At 43.6% G+C, this 13,198-nt stretch overlaps 1 protein-coding gene across 7 annotated transcripts in view; it reads left to right on the forward strand.

Annotated features, from left to right (window-relative positions):
• PTPRE (protein tyrosine phosphatase receptor type E) overlaps positions 1–13,198 on the forward strand; it is a 98,484-nt gene that overhangs the window by 33,734 nt on the left and 51,552 nt on the right. Inside the window, exon 1 of one of the 7 annotated variants that reach the window (XM_074545403.1) lies at positions 5,204–5,224. The exons of the other annotated variants lie outside the window; for them this stretch is intronic. The gene's annotated coding sequence lies outside the window, so the exon portion shown is untranslated. Of the gene's footprint in view, positions 1–5,203; positions 5,225–13,198 lie in introns of those variants that run through there. 7 annotated transcript variants of the gene reach the window in all.

Raw genomic sequence — 13,198 nt, forward strand, 5'->3', positions numbered from 1 at the left:
CTGTTTGTTTAGTAGGTTGAGCTGCAGCAATAATTGAGTGTATTCAGCTGCAGACCTGCAAGGTTTGCAGCTGATGGGTGAATTTGGGATGAAAAGGGGAATGTCATGGACAGGAATGGCCCAGGTGTGGTGGAATGGTACCAACAAGGTCTGCAGGAAGCAGAACCTTTCATTTTTATTTGCTCTAGCTCTGTGGGATCAGGGAAAAACCTTGGCATTGTAAATCAGGGAATATTGATTTTCCAGGTGGTTTATTGATGATGATAACCTTGTGCAGCATTTCTCTCCTTCAGGAAAGCAGCTGTGATATCCATGTGATGCTCATTGATGTGGGCACTTATTCAAACCCAGTCTGCGCCCAACTGAAGTAAAAAATCAGAATATTTATTCATTATTTGTTATTATTTAGCAACATGATGTTATGAAGTGTTATTCAATATAATAATTCTGGTGATAGAATTTAAAAATATTTATTTAACATATGTAGTTATTTAATATTTATTGCTACAAAGTAACCAGGCTTCACTGGCTGCTGCAGCAGCACTTGAGCATATGTTTGCTGTCAGCTTGGCTTGCAGAGGAAAACCTTCATGTTCCAAACCAACCAACTCCTGTGGGCTCTGTATATTCAGGAGGGGCTGTAGCAGCCCTCAGAGCTTTGTCTGCAGGCACAATTCCTGTTTCCCTCCTTCTCCTTCAGCTCCTTCAGGATTTTTCCCATACCATTTGTTACACCCCGTGATTTATCTGCTTATACAGTAAATTTGTAATTTGTGATTGGATTATTTGGATAGTGCTGTGCTACCTGGCTGATGTTTAATGATGTCTCTGAGGTGCGATGTGGGATCTCAGGATCTGAGTCCTGAGGTGCCGAGTCACCGAGACCACCTTGGGGGGCTCGGGAGTCCTGGAATGTTCCAGAAGTGTCTGGTGGCTGGACTTTGATCCTACACGGGAGACGACACCTGTATGAGGACAGGAGGGTTTCACCGGGGTGAATGGTGAAGGGATCAGTTAATTAGAGGGTGAGACACAGGGTTTAGGATTTCTGTACAGGGGGGTTTAGAGAAGTAAGATGGAGGAATTGGGGCGTGTCCTGTCCTTCTTCTTCTTCTTCTTCTCCTCCATCTTCTGTGGTGATGGTGGCACTTTGGGATTGGTCATTACTAAAAGTGCACCGGGCAATAAGGGTGAAAGGTATTGAAGAAAAATGATAAATATTGTACACGTAACTTTGGGTATAAAGATAGGTGACTGCCCGGAGGGCAGCACAGTGTGCTCATGGCTGGCTGCTGAGCAGAGCTCTGTCGGGCTGAAAGAAAATCTTTTAGATAAACAATTAATAAACACCGAGACCGAAAGAAGAACTGAAGCCTCTTCTCGTCCTTTGATACACGGGCTGCCCCAAGGCCACTCTGGGCCTTTCCAGGCCCTTCAAACAGCCGAAAACCGACAGTGCAGGAGTCAGGAGCACAGGGGGGGTTATGCCGGAGCCCAGCCAGGCGTCTGCTCATCGCGCTGGCAGTGCTGATGTGCAGGATAACCTAAAAACACACTTTGAACCAGCTTCAGCTGAATTGACGTGACCTCTTTTCTTCTCCCTGTGATCAGTACAAGGCAAGGAGGCAGCTTTAGTTGGTGATTTGTGTTTCCAGGCTGCCCAGCCCCCTCAGGGTTGTGTTTGGAGGGCGCTGTGGTGAACAGGCCTCTGTCGTGCTGGGGCAGGGGATGCTGCAAACACTTCATTGGGGATTTATAATTGGCTTTCAAACGGAATCATTAAGTGGGAAAAGACCACAGAAAGATGAAAGGACCACCAAGGTTATAAAGCTATTAAGTGCAAGATTAAAAAAAGTCTGTTGAAGTCCTCAGTTTTGTGTTCAGTCCCCATGAAAGGTGTGTATGAGGGGGGTATAAAATCACAACACTTTGAGTCTTTCTGGGAAGTTCAAAGTTTTTGTGCTGTATTTTACAATGCTGGAGGAAATATCCATGCATCCCATCATTTCCTCCATGTGATATCCCTGCTTTTAATACTGGGCTCCTTGGCCAGTCCTCATGGTACCACTTCTCTCTATTTCTTTATCCAGAAATCTCTGAAATTGGTTTTGGTCTTCCTTTAATCAGAAGTTTTTTAAACTGTCTAGGGGAACTCGAACCCATGTAAATAAAAGTGGGGAATTTGATAATTGCAAAAGCTGCGTGCTGTGACTCACAGCTTATTTTGCATAGAATTACCATTTTTTTTTCTCCAGAGCTGAGAAACTGAACTGTGGAAGGAAATACCATCTGATGCTGCATATGGCATTTTAATAACACCTATTTCACATGGCTTCTGCTTAGCCAAGCCCAGCAGTGGGAACTGGAGAGCTGGGGAGGTGTATTAGAATTTCCAATGGAAAGTCAAGCTTGCTTGGTAAGCTAGATCATGATTTTGGTTTATTTGATTTATTTTTAAGTATTTTTATTTATTTTAAGAGGAATGAGTCCTGTGCAAGCGGGGAACTATTCCTTGTGGTTATTCAAACCCACATCCAAACCTTTTTAGGTATTAAAGACCCTTAAAGCTCCAGTAAAACTTTCCAAAGTATCAAAGCAGCAGAATTCAGATCTGAGAGAATTGTCCAAGGCCAGGTTGGACACTGGGGCTTGGAGCACCCTGAGATGGTGGAATCATCCCTGCCCATGGCAGGATGAGCTCTAAAATCCCTCCCAACCCAACCCATTCCATGGTTTTTACCCTTCTACAACTGCATTTATACTTTATTTGAGGACTTGATGTGGTGGTTCCCACCTGTGCTCTTTAGAAGTAACTATGAACCAGTTATAAATGGTGGATATTGTGAATTTATCTGTGGGAAAAGCACTTTTCTCACAGACACTTTGGACTTTGAGGGAACTTGCTGAAATATTTTTAGCCCTCTACATGGTTTGGGAAGTTCTGCTTTTGCTGTAGTGTCTAAAAAAGAGTTTCCAAGATTTACTGTGAGTTCAGAAGGATAAGGAGCAATTGTGACTCAGGAAAACACATGAATTTTTTCTTGCGTGTAACTTTAGCATTGGGCTCTTTTCAAGAACTATATTTAAATTATATATATTTCATTAAACCTGCCTTTCAGAAGGTAAAGAAGTTGGAATTGGCAACAAAGCCCTGACCCTCTACCATGATGAACTTTTGAAACCTGTGGTGGTTTTCCTCTGTTTGTTTATCCATGGCAATAACCTGACAGAGGGATCAATCAGCTCCCTGTGCCTTTCCTTCCTGACTAAGTGGAGAATTTGTTTGGGTTTTTTTTCATGAATCTGTAGATAAAATAACTATTGAATTTCATCATTTTGATCATTCGGACCTCTTCTTTTGAAAATTGCTGGATGGCAGTGGTGGAGTTTCCACTTTCCAGTATGACCAGGATTTGAAATGACATTTTTACCCAGGTTAACATCAAACCAGAACATTCCCAGCTGATCCTGAGCATTTCTGGGAGTTCTCTGTGAGTTTGCAGTGGAGTCCCCAGAATCTGGGATTATCACATTAGTGATGCCCCTATAAAATACGTGTCTGAGTCAGCCCTAAAGAAGACTTAAAGATCATTTTAATGCTTTTTGGCTTCAATTTCTGAGGGCTTTGCTGGGTTTGCATGGAGAATTCCAATAAATATGTATTGGCTGTATTAGCTGCATTAAACACAGGCATGGGAAGGGATTGTAATCCTTGGGTTTACAAGAAGGGAAAAGTATTACAGGCTTAGCTCTTCCATTGCCAGGGGCTCCAGGCTTTCCTTAAAGTTTATTTAAATGTTGAATGTAGGAAATCCCTATTATTTTTTTGCTATTTTTGAGGCATTTCGGCAGATCCATTCAAAAATTCTGCCCTGCTGCAGAATTATAGATTTTATATTTTTTGTACATTTTATATTTTTGTATATTTTATATATTTTATATTCTTTATATTTTTTGTATATTTTATATTTTATATTTTATTTTCTGGTTTATAGATTTCCCTGAAGTTACTCACAATTAAAATAATATAGTGAAGCAATTTCAATGTGGTTGCAATGAAATCATTTGAGTACAGGGCATTTACCCTATGGGGGCTGCAGAGCTGCTCTGTAATGCAAATGGAAATGAAACATTGGCTTTTCCTGTTCCAAATGACCACATGGTTAACATCAAACCAGAACATTTCCAGCTGATCCTGAGCATTTCTGGGAATTCTCTGAGAGTTTGCAGTGGAGTCCCCAGAACTGATATTCTGGGATTATCATATTATGACAGGATGCTCTTTGGAAAGCAACAGATTCCCTGAATCAAAGTTTTTGTCCTCATTTCAAATAGATTCTCTTCCTTTTCCCCATATTTCATTGGTGCCTTGCTTCTCTTGTCTGTATTCTGCTTTATTACCCAATAAAAATTGGCTTGCTTTCAGCTAAACAATATAGTTCATGTTGATTAAAAGGAATTAAAGATTATAGCAGTAGAAAGACAACTAAAAATCCTGGAAATGTCTCAGAAAAGAGTGTTGAGGCATCACGACAGTGTTATTTACATATTTCTTTGTAAATAACTGCTTTGACAGTTATTTACGTAGAAAATTTGCTGTTTTCTAAGTAGTTTTCATTGTGAGGAAAAAAGGAGCCATAAAGTTCTACTTTCAGATCCATTTGTGTGTTTCAGGAATGGCACAGAAATGTTCTCCTTTTCCAGGGGTTGCTTTGATCTCTTTTCATCGTTTTGTTTTGACGTTGGGTCAAAACATTGGTGCTCTGCGTGGAATCCTGGAATCCCAGAATGGTTTGGGTTGGAAGGGACCTGAAACCCCTCAAACCCCATCCCATTCCCATTCCATTCCCATCCCATTCCACCCCTGCCATGGCAGGGGCACCTTCACTGTCCCAGGGTGCTCCATCCTGGTCTTGGAACCTTCCAGAGTTCAGGGGCAGCCACATCTTCTCTGGACACCCCGTGCCACGGCCTCCCCACCCTGCCAGAGGAGAATTTTTTGGGATTAATTTTGTGGCTTTGAAGCACTAATCCCTGCCTTCTGAGGCGATGCGTTGGAATTACTGAAGTGATAAATTTTTTTGCTTGGAATAATCTATTTAGCTGCCGAAATGCCAAGAGAGCTAAATTAAGCTGAAAATTAGTCATTTATCTCCCCAAAACTGTTGGAGCCGAGTGCCGTGGATTCACTTTTAGGAGAGGGATCGAAGCTTCACTTGAGCAGGTCAGTGTGTGAATCTCATTGTTATTCAGCTGTGGGAGCCAAGGGGATATAAATACCCAGGAAGGAAAACAGAAGGTCAAGTGTAAACCTCTCACATCAAAGGAGGCCATTCAGCATCTCCCAACCTTCACTCTGCTGCTCTCTGAAGAGAAAAACATTTCTTTTTTTTCCTTTCATAATGCAAATAAACCAACCTAAACTCAAAATCTGTCAGTTTAGTGGGGCTAGGAATAGTAAAAGGTGGGAGTTGGGGAATGTGTGGATGGAGTGTCAGGGATGCAGGGCTGGTGCAGCCCAGGGGCAGGAGCAGTGACTGACACTGAATCCTCGTGCCACGTTTTCCTGGGAAGTGTTTTTGAGCTGTCCTCTGCTGCAGCTGGAAATGTGAGTGAGAATGTGCCGTGTTTAAATGTGTTTTTTTTTTCCCCTGCAGATAATATTTCCAAGGAAACTCAAAATGTTGTGACACTCAGCGAATTAGAACTGCAGCGGAAAGAGTTTGTTTTCTAAATATAGTGCTGGTATTTAATTTATCATTCTCTCCTCTTCTTTGGGGCAAGAAAAGCTCCCTCTCCTCGAGTTTCTGAGCTGCTGAATGTGGCTATGGAGTGTGTGGGCAGCAGTGGAAGTCATTTGGAGGTTTGCAGGTTGTACATAAGTTTTCCAAGCTGTTCTCCTGCCCTGCTCAAATCCCGTGGGATCCTGAGCCTGGCCACTGGAGCAAACTGGGAGGGGGCTGGTGAATCTGCTAAACCTGGAGGAACCTGGAGAACGCCAATGGGAACGTGCTAAATCCTGCTTTGGGGAGGAATCCTGCCTGCAGGGATGTCCCTGCACTTTGAAATCTGCTCAAGGACCCGGCTTGGGAAAGCAGGACTGACTTTGTGGAGATTTGGCTTTAGCCCTGTGTCCTTCAGCCCATTGGTGCTTTAAACCTCATTTTTTTTAGGAGGAGCTCTTGCAGAAATGATTTGGCATTTCAAGTTTGGCTGTGTGTATGCAGATATTCCTGATGGCTCTTCCTGGCTTTCTTGTCAATAGATTGATGCCTTTCAGACAATTTGCACCCTTTGGCCCAATTTCATTCTTTAGGGAGGTGTAACCTCATGGGATAAAGATTGAATAGTTAAAAGCAAGAGCTGACAAATGAACATTTTGGAAAGAGGCTTAGAATGGAGGAAATTTCTCTGATTATGAACCTGGAAAAGGTTGTGCAGTAATCTCATGGTTTTATGGGAGTATTTCCACAGCTGTGAGGTCTCTGGTGCCAAATCAGATCTCCCAAACACAACATTTATGGCACAAATGGGGTTTTTTGAGCAGCAGTGAGTGACATGGATCGTGGTGGCCAGCCTGGAGAGGAGAAGGTTCTGTGGAGCCCTGCCAGGATCTGGAGGGAACACAAGGAATCAGGGAGAGACTGTGCATCAGGAACTGCAGTGGTGGGACAAGGAGCCATGGGTTCAGGATGGAAAAGGGGGAATTTAGGTGAGAGAATGGGGATGCCCTGGCACAGGTGCCCAGAGCAGCTGAGGCTGCCCCTGCATCCCTGGCAGTGCCCAGGGCCAGGCTGGAGCACCTGGGACACTGGAAGGTGTCCCTGCCATGGGTAGATCCAGGAATCCTTAACACCCCTCCAGCCCAAAACATTTAGTAATTCTATTTCCTTTCAGGTTTCCAAATCTCAAAACTGGCCAGAGAACCTATTGCAGTATTGAGGGATGCTGTTTATATTTCTGTGTGAGTGAAGGAAGAAAAACTCTGCTGCAGTTCTTCAGCAGAGCCATCAGAACCAAACCAGTCCTGCCCTTGGCTGCCTGATCTGATGATCCACATTCTCCAAAGATGCTGCAGCTCCACCCCAGAGGGATTCCTGGGTTTGGAGTCAGTGGCACAGATTTTGGGGAAGGAGGGGAAATCATTGACCTATAAATATGTGTTTATCTGAGAACTGCTCCTTTAAAGGAGGGTTCTGATCTTAATCTAAATGATCTAAAATGATCTTAATTTAAGTGATCTAAATGGAGATTCCTCTCAATCAGCAGCTGGTTTGGAGATCTCCAAGGTTACAGGACCCAGTAAATTGGCAGGGATTTTTTGTGCTTTATTCTGTGCTTTATTATTGTGCTTTATTTTTTATGCTTAAGGCGCGGTTTCAGCTTATCACTGGTTTGATTGTTTATATATTTTAATGGGAATTAATGTGAAGCTATGGAGTAGATCTGATGTTGGACTGATATCATACATTTCATCAGTTTTTCATTAATATTTTGGTGGTTTTTTTTGCTGTAATAATTCAGATTTCCTTAACACTCCAAAGCACCACATACAGGAGCATTTTTCATTACTCAAGCCACTCTGTCAATAATTTCTCCACGCTGTGAACAGACACTTCTTGTTTTCTGCTGTTCTCACGTTTGTAAGTGGCATCTCCAATGCACTAAAGTGGCTGCAAGGGTCCTCTCTGGGGTCTATTTTAGTTTTTTTCCACTTGAACTCCCTGGCAGCTGCCTGCCAGCCTCTCTGTGCACTGCTCCTGTTACCTGCCCATCCCCAGGGACCCCCGAGGCTGCTGCTTGTGCTTTGGACAGGAAATGGTGATGGCTGTGTGTGCAAAATCCTTGTTCCTTCTGCACAATCACAGCAGCCAGAAACTGGGATAGCAGCTGGGGACTCCATCCCTGCTGGTCCTCCCTCTTTGTCACACAGGGTGTGGCTTTAGGTGCTGTTAGTGAAGAATTTGTGAGGGTGAAAGTCAAATTCAAGAACAGTTTAGTCAATTTTTATTCTCTGTGAAGAATTTTCCAGATATCAGGGATGATCAGAGGTTTATTTTGGAGGCAGAAAAACTTTTTTTCCAGAGAGAGAACTGAGTGGAAAGGAGCAGAGGACTGGGCAAGGCAGAAAGTCTGCCTGTCACAAGGCATCCTGTCATCCTGCTGAGGTGTGGAGAGCAGGGGTATTTTTGGGGACAGAAGTTTTGTGCTGTCACATCAAGGAGAAAATGAAAAAACCCCACATTTTAATGGAAAGTTTTATGTGAATGTGCTGAAGGAACCATGAGCTTGCTGTGCTCACACATAGCAGGAGGCCCAACCCGAATTTTTGCTTCTCTAATAACTCTAGCTGCCAATACAGCTTGTGTTGTACTACTCAGCTTTGTTCTAATTAATTACTAATTGTTCAGTTCCTGCAGACCAGAGCCTGGGGCTGTTGTCATTGACAGCTGGGATGCTCAGGTGGTGATTACTGAGTTTTCAGAGAGGAAAAAACCAAAGTTTAATCATGTTCCAGTAATGAAATTTATGTTTTCATTCAGAAGGAATAAAACAGACATTAGGTAGAAGTTAGGGAAAAATTCCCTGTGTTTCTTGGTGCTTCAGCCTTTTTCTGCCTGAAGTGTGCAGCACTGGGAGCAACTTAATTATTGGAGGCAAATGAATCTCTCTGAGTTTGTCTCACAGCTGAGAATGGAAATATTTTTCCAAATAACAGAGTTTAATGTTCAGTGTAAGGTGGGCCAGGGGCATCATTACACACTTGGAATTTCTGCATTAAATCATGGAATAGTTTGGGTGGGAAGGAACCTTAAAATCATCATTCCCACCCCCTGCCATGGGCAGGGTCACCTTCCACTATCCCAGGCTGCTCCAAGCCCCATCCAACCTGGCCTGGGGCACTGTTTCCTCAAAATACATTTTAAAAAAAAATTAAAATGCTGTAATTTGGGATTTATTGATCAGGTGGCTCTTGCTTGAGAACAACAGCACAAAATCATTGATCTTCCAGCTTTTTTAAGTGCTAAGAAAATAAGTTTGAGCTATTATTTCTAAAATAACATCCAAACAAGATGGCACCTTACCTCTGCTCAGGGCCTCTGTGTGACCTGTGGCTCTGGTTGTGTTTCTTTACTTTTTGTGACAACAAAAATTCCAAAAATTTGTGACAACAAATTCCAAATTTTGTGACAACAAAAATTCCAAACAGTTCCAAATTATGGAAATGCCACCCCTGTGTTTATTCCAGAGGGAAATTCCCTTTTCCCCCAGCCTAGTCTTTGAGCAGGATGGCTGTTCCTCTGCTGGGAGTGCATGTGCAACACCAGATTCCTCAGCAGGTGGAAATTAAAGGGTTTTTTTTCAGCCACTGTTGTCAGAGCCCCGTGAGCTGTTGCTCCAGAAACTCATGGAATCAGAAAAATAATGGGATATATCAAATATAATCACATAATTCCCTTTTAATAGGGAAAAAAAGCAGTTCTGCAGTATTTTAGAAGCTTTAGAAGCTTTTAGAAGCTTCTGATGGATATTACAATTCTATTACCCAGCCAGAGTATTGGTGTGCTTGGTGGTGAACTAAACAAAAATATCTACCTGGAAGGCTTCAGTTTTGTTTTGAGCCATTTCCTGTACTAGAATAATGAAAAAGCATGAAAGTGGAAGGATTATTTGTGAGAAAATCGCTGCCTTGCAAGGCCAGAGGCTCATAGAGCACAGCCCGGGGTTGGTGGAGATGAGGTTTGCATGGGGGAGCCTGGGAGGGGAAAGGGCCAGACTTGGAGGGGAGCTGGGAATTAACACCAAGAAACTCAGTGGGGCAAGAGGAACCACTGGAGAGTAATTTTTTTTTTTGAGGTTTTGGTTGTTTGGGTTTTTTAAAATCTCATTTTGATGGGTTTTGCAACATCTCTCAAACTTTCATTCTATATTTTGGACATGCTTGCCACTATAATTTATTGCATTTCTATCTGGATTAGTTATGTGGTCGCAAACAAAGAAGGGAGGCGGTTAATGGCTTGTTGGGGGTGGGTGTGTTCTTTTATTGGGGAGTTTGATCTGTTTGCTTTTGGGGGTTTTTTATCCCCCACGTGAATTCTTCCTGTCTGATCAGGGCCTCTTCAGGCTGAGGCATAATCCAGTGATGTGCACACAAAGTGGGGCAGGGGACAGAGCATGGGAGATGCTCACTCTTTGGATTTCACCTCAGAGAATGATAAAAGCCCAGGATGGTTTGGGTTGGAAGGAGCTTAAAATGCCACCCAGTGCCACCCCTGCCATGGCAGGGACACCTCCCACTGTCCCAGGTGCTCCAGCCCCAGTGTCCAGCCTGGCCTTGGGCACTGCCAGGGATCCAGGGGCAGCCACAGCTGCTCTGGGCACCTGTGCCAGGGCCTGCCCACCCTCACAAATCTTTCCCAAAATTTTAGTCCTCTCAATCAGCAGCAGGTTTTGAGATCTCCAAGGTTACAGTACCCAATATCCATCCATCCATCCATCCATCCATCCATCCATCCATCCATCCATCATCCATCCCTCCATCCATCCCTCCATCCATCCCTCCATCCATCCCTCCATCCATCATCCATCCATCCATCCATCCCTCCATCCATCCATCACCCATCCATCCATCACCCATCCATCCATCACCCATCCATCCATCATCCATCCATCCATCACCCATCCATCCATCCATCCATCATCCATCCATCCATCCCTGCCCTCTGGCACTGGGAAACCATTCCCCCCAGTGCAAACCTGATTTGGCTTTGGTGGGAACTGGGGCAGAGCCCCCACTTCCAGCTGGGACCTGAAGGGGTGACAAATCATTATTTCACACTCACCAGGAGCCTTTGCACTGTGAATGTCATTGATTCAAGGAATGGACGTGAATGTGTCCCTGCTTGGGGCTGTGAAAGTGAGATGTTGCTGATGATGGATGGGAGCTGAGGTGGGCACAGGGGAGGACAGCTCTGCTGGAGCTGTCAGTGCTTTGTGCTGCTCTGTGTCTGTTATCAGTGCAGCCATCAGGGATCTTTATCATTTTGGGTAGATTTTAGCCCAGCTCTATCTCTGGTGTCAGAACCATTTATCTGAAATGGTGTTCAGCTGTCGGGTGAGTTGCAGGTGATACCGAGCAGCATTTTTAAATTTTCAGCTCCATTTTTAAGCTTAATTTTACCAGAAATGGCACCAACTTGAGAAATGCTTTATTGATTTTTCTGAGCTGAATATAAAACTATATTTAAAGCTTATTGTTTATAGCATGCAGCTGATGCTAAAGAGTGAATGGAGTGCAGGAGTTTTAAATGGAGATTACAGCATTTAAGTTGGAGAATGTGGCCACCACAGTGAATTTTGAATGGAATACAGGTGATCTAAATGGGGATCCCAACATTTAAGATGGAGAATATGGCCACTATAATGAATTTTGAATGGAATATGGGTGATCTAAATGTAAGTTGGAGAATGTGGCCACCATAATGAATTTTGAATGGAATACAGGTGATCTAAATGGGGATCCCAACATTTAAGATGGAGAATATGGCCACCATAATGAATTTTGAATGGAATATGGGTGTTATAAATGGAATTCCAACATTTAGGTTGGAGAATGTGGCCACCATAAATAAATTTGAATGAAATACAGTTGTTCTAAATGGAAATCCCGACATTTAATTCGTGTCTTCCAGCCCTGCCCCTCACTCCTTCATTTTCCAGCTGATTTTTGGCTGCTTGGTTCCCCAGCCCCCCCACATCTCAGGTAGGATTCAGCTCCAAAATGATGACAGTAATTTGGTTTTCTCTTTCAATATATTTCCACTTCTCCAAATGCAGGGCAAGCTAAAAGTCTGAGAAATCTCCAGACTTTAAAAGATTCTCCAAAACTTCAGCTCAGACTGACACTATTTCATTGAGTTTTCTTGAATTTTCCCAGCCCAAGAGTGGTCAGAGCTGAAATGATGGAAAATGTAATGCAGTCCCCTAGAGGTGTGGTGAATTCCCCTCAAAATCTAAATTACAGGATGGGGTGGCAGTTCTTGCTGCATTTATTCTCCCCCAACTGCTGCAGAAGCATCATCACTAAAGTAATTTTTCTGTCCAGTGGCTTTTTCAGCATGTGTCAGCATTTTCCTCTTGGGGTTTTATTGTGGTTTTATTGTTGATGCTGTTCCTCTTTTGTGATAGGAATTCTTTTCCAGACTTGAGCAAAGAAAAAATCTCCCCCCTGCCAGGAAACCCTAAACCTGTGTTATGCATGAAAAGTTTGCAGATGGTTTATTCAGGGGGGATTTCATTTTCTCACTGCAGACCAAGGGCTCCTGTTTGTGCTTTCAGCACTGTCTGTGAGGCTGGGAATGGGAGAATGCCAGGGATGCAGAGGAATCCCAGGGATGCAGAGGAATTCCAGGGATGCAGAGGAATCCCAGGGATGCAGGCACTCAGCATCCCTGCAGTTTCTGTGCAGGAAATGCAGTGCCTGCATCCCCAGGGTTTGATGCAGGCTCCCAGAGCTGCAGGCTTGGCTTTTACTTTTCTAATAACTCCCAGGCTTGCTGGTTTAATTTTAATAGTAAATGCAGTTTCTATTTATGTGCTGAGACTCCAGGCTGTAAAGAACTTGCCTATCCCTAGAAACCTGCATGGGTAATGATCTTTTTTAGAGATAAATGCCTTATTAACATGCCTGGGACTTAATAATGGATGAGAAAATCAGATGCATTTCATGTCCCAGAGCCAGATTTAGAATTAAAGCTGGTGCTGTTGATGCCATAAGTTAGTTCTGGGGAGTAAATATATATCTGCTAACTTTGGGAATGTCAGAGGAAAAGAGGAATAGCAAGCACTGGTGGCAGGTGCTAAATCTGTACCACGGGCCAGGCTGTTGCTTCAGTTCCTGGTGCTGCTGTCTGTGCCCACAGCAGCCATTCCAAATAAATAATTGGAATATCAGCCTTTGGATGAATGCTCAGCCAGCAACTGATGGAAAAACAGCTGTTGCCCTGAATCCCTGCTCGCGTTTGCACAGGCTGCTGTTGGGACACAGCCCCAGGCAGGGAACAGGTGTTCATTTCAACATCTGGCAGCATTTGCTTCGTTAGCTCTGTAATTGTTTTGTACTTGTTTAATTTCCCTGCTGGTCAGTGGGAAGGGCTTGGAAGAGCCGGGTTTGCAGCAGGAGCTCGTGGCTGTGCTG

Source organism: Zonotrichia albicollis, chromosome 7 (genome assembly GCF_047830755.1).
Source record: "Zonotrichia albicollis isolate bZonAlb1 chromosome 7, bZonAlb1.hap1, whole genome shotgun sequence".
In the NCBI taxonomy this organism is placed as follows: Eukaryota; Metazoa; Chordata; class Aves; order Passeriformes; family Passerellidae; genus Zonotrichia; species Zonotrichia albicollis.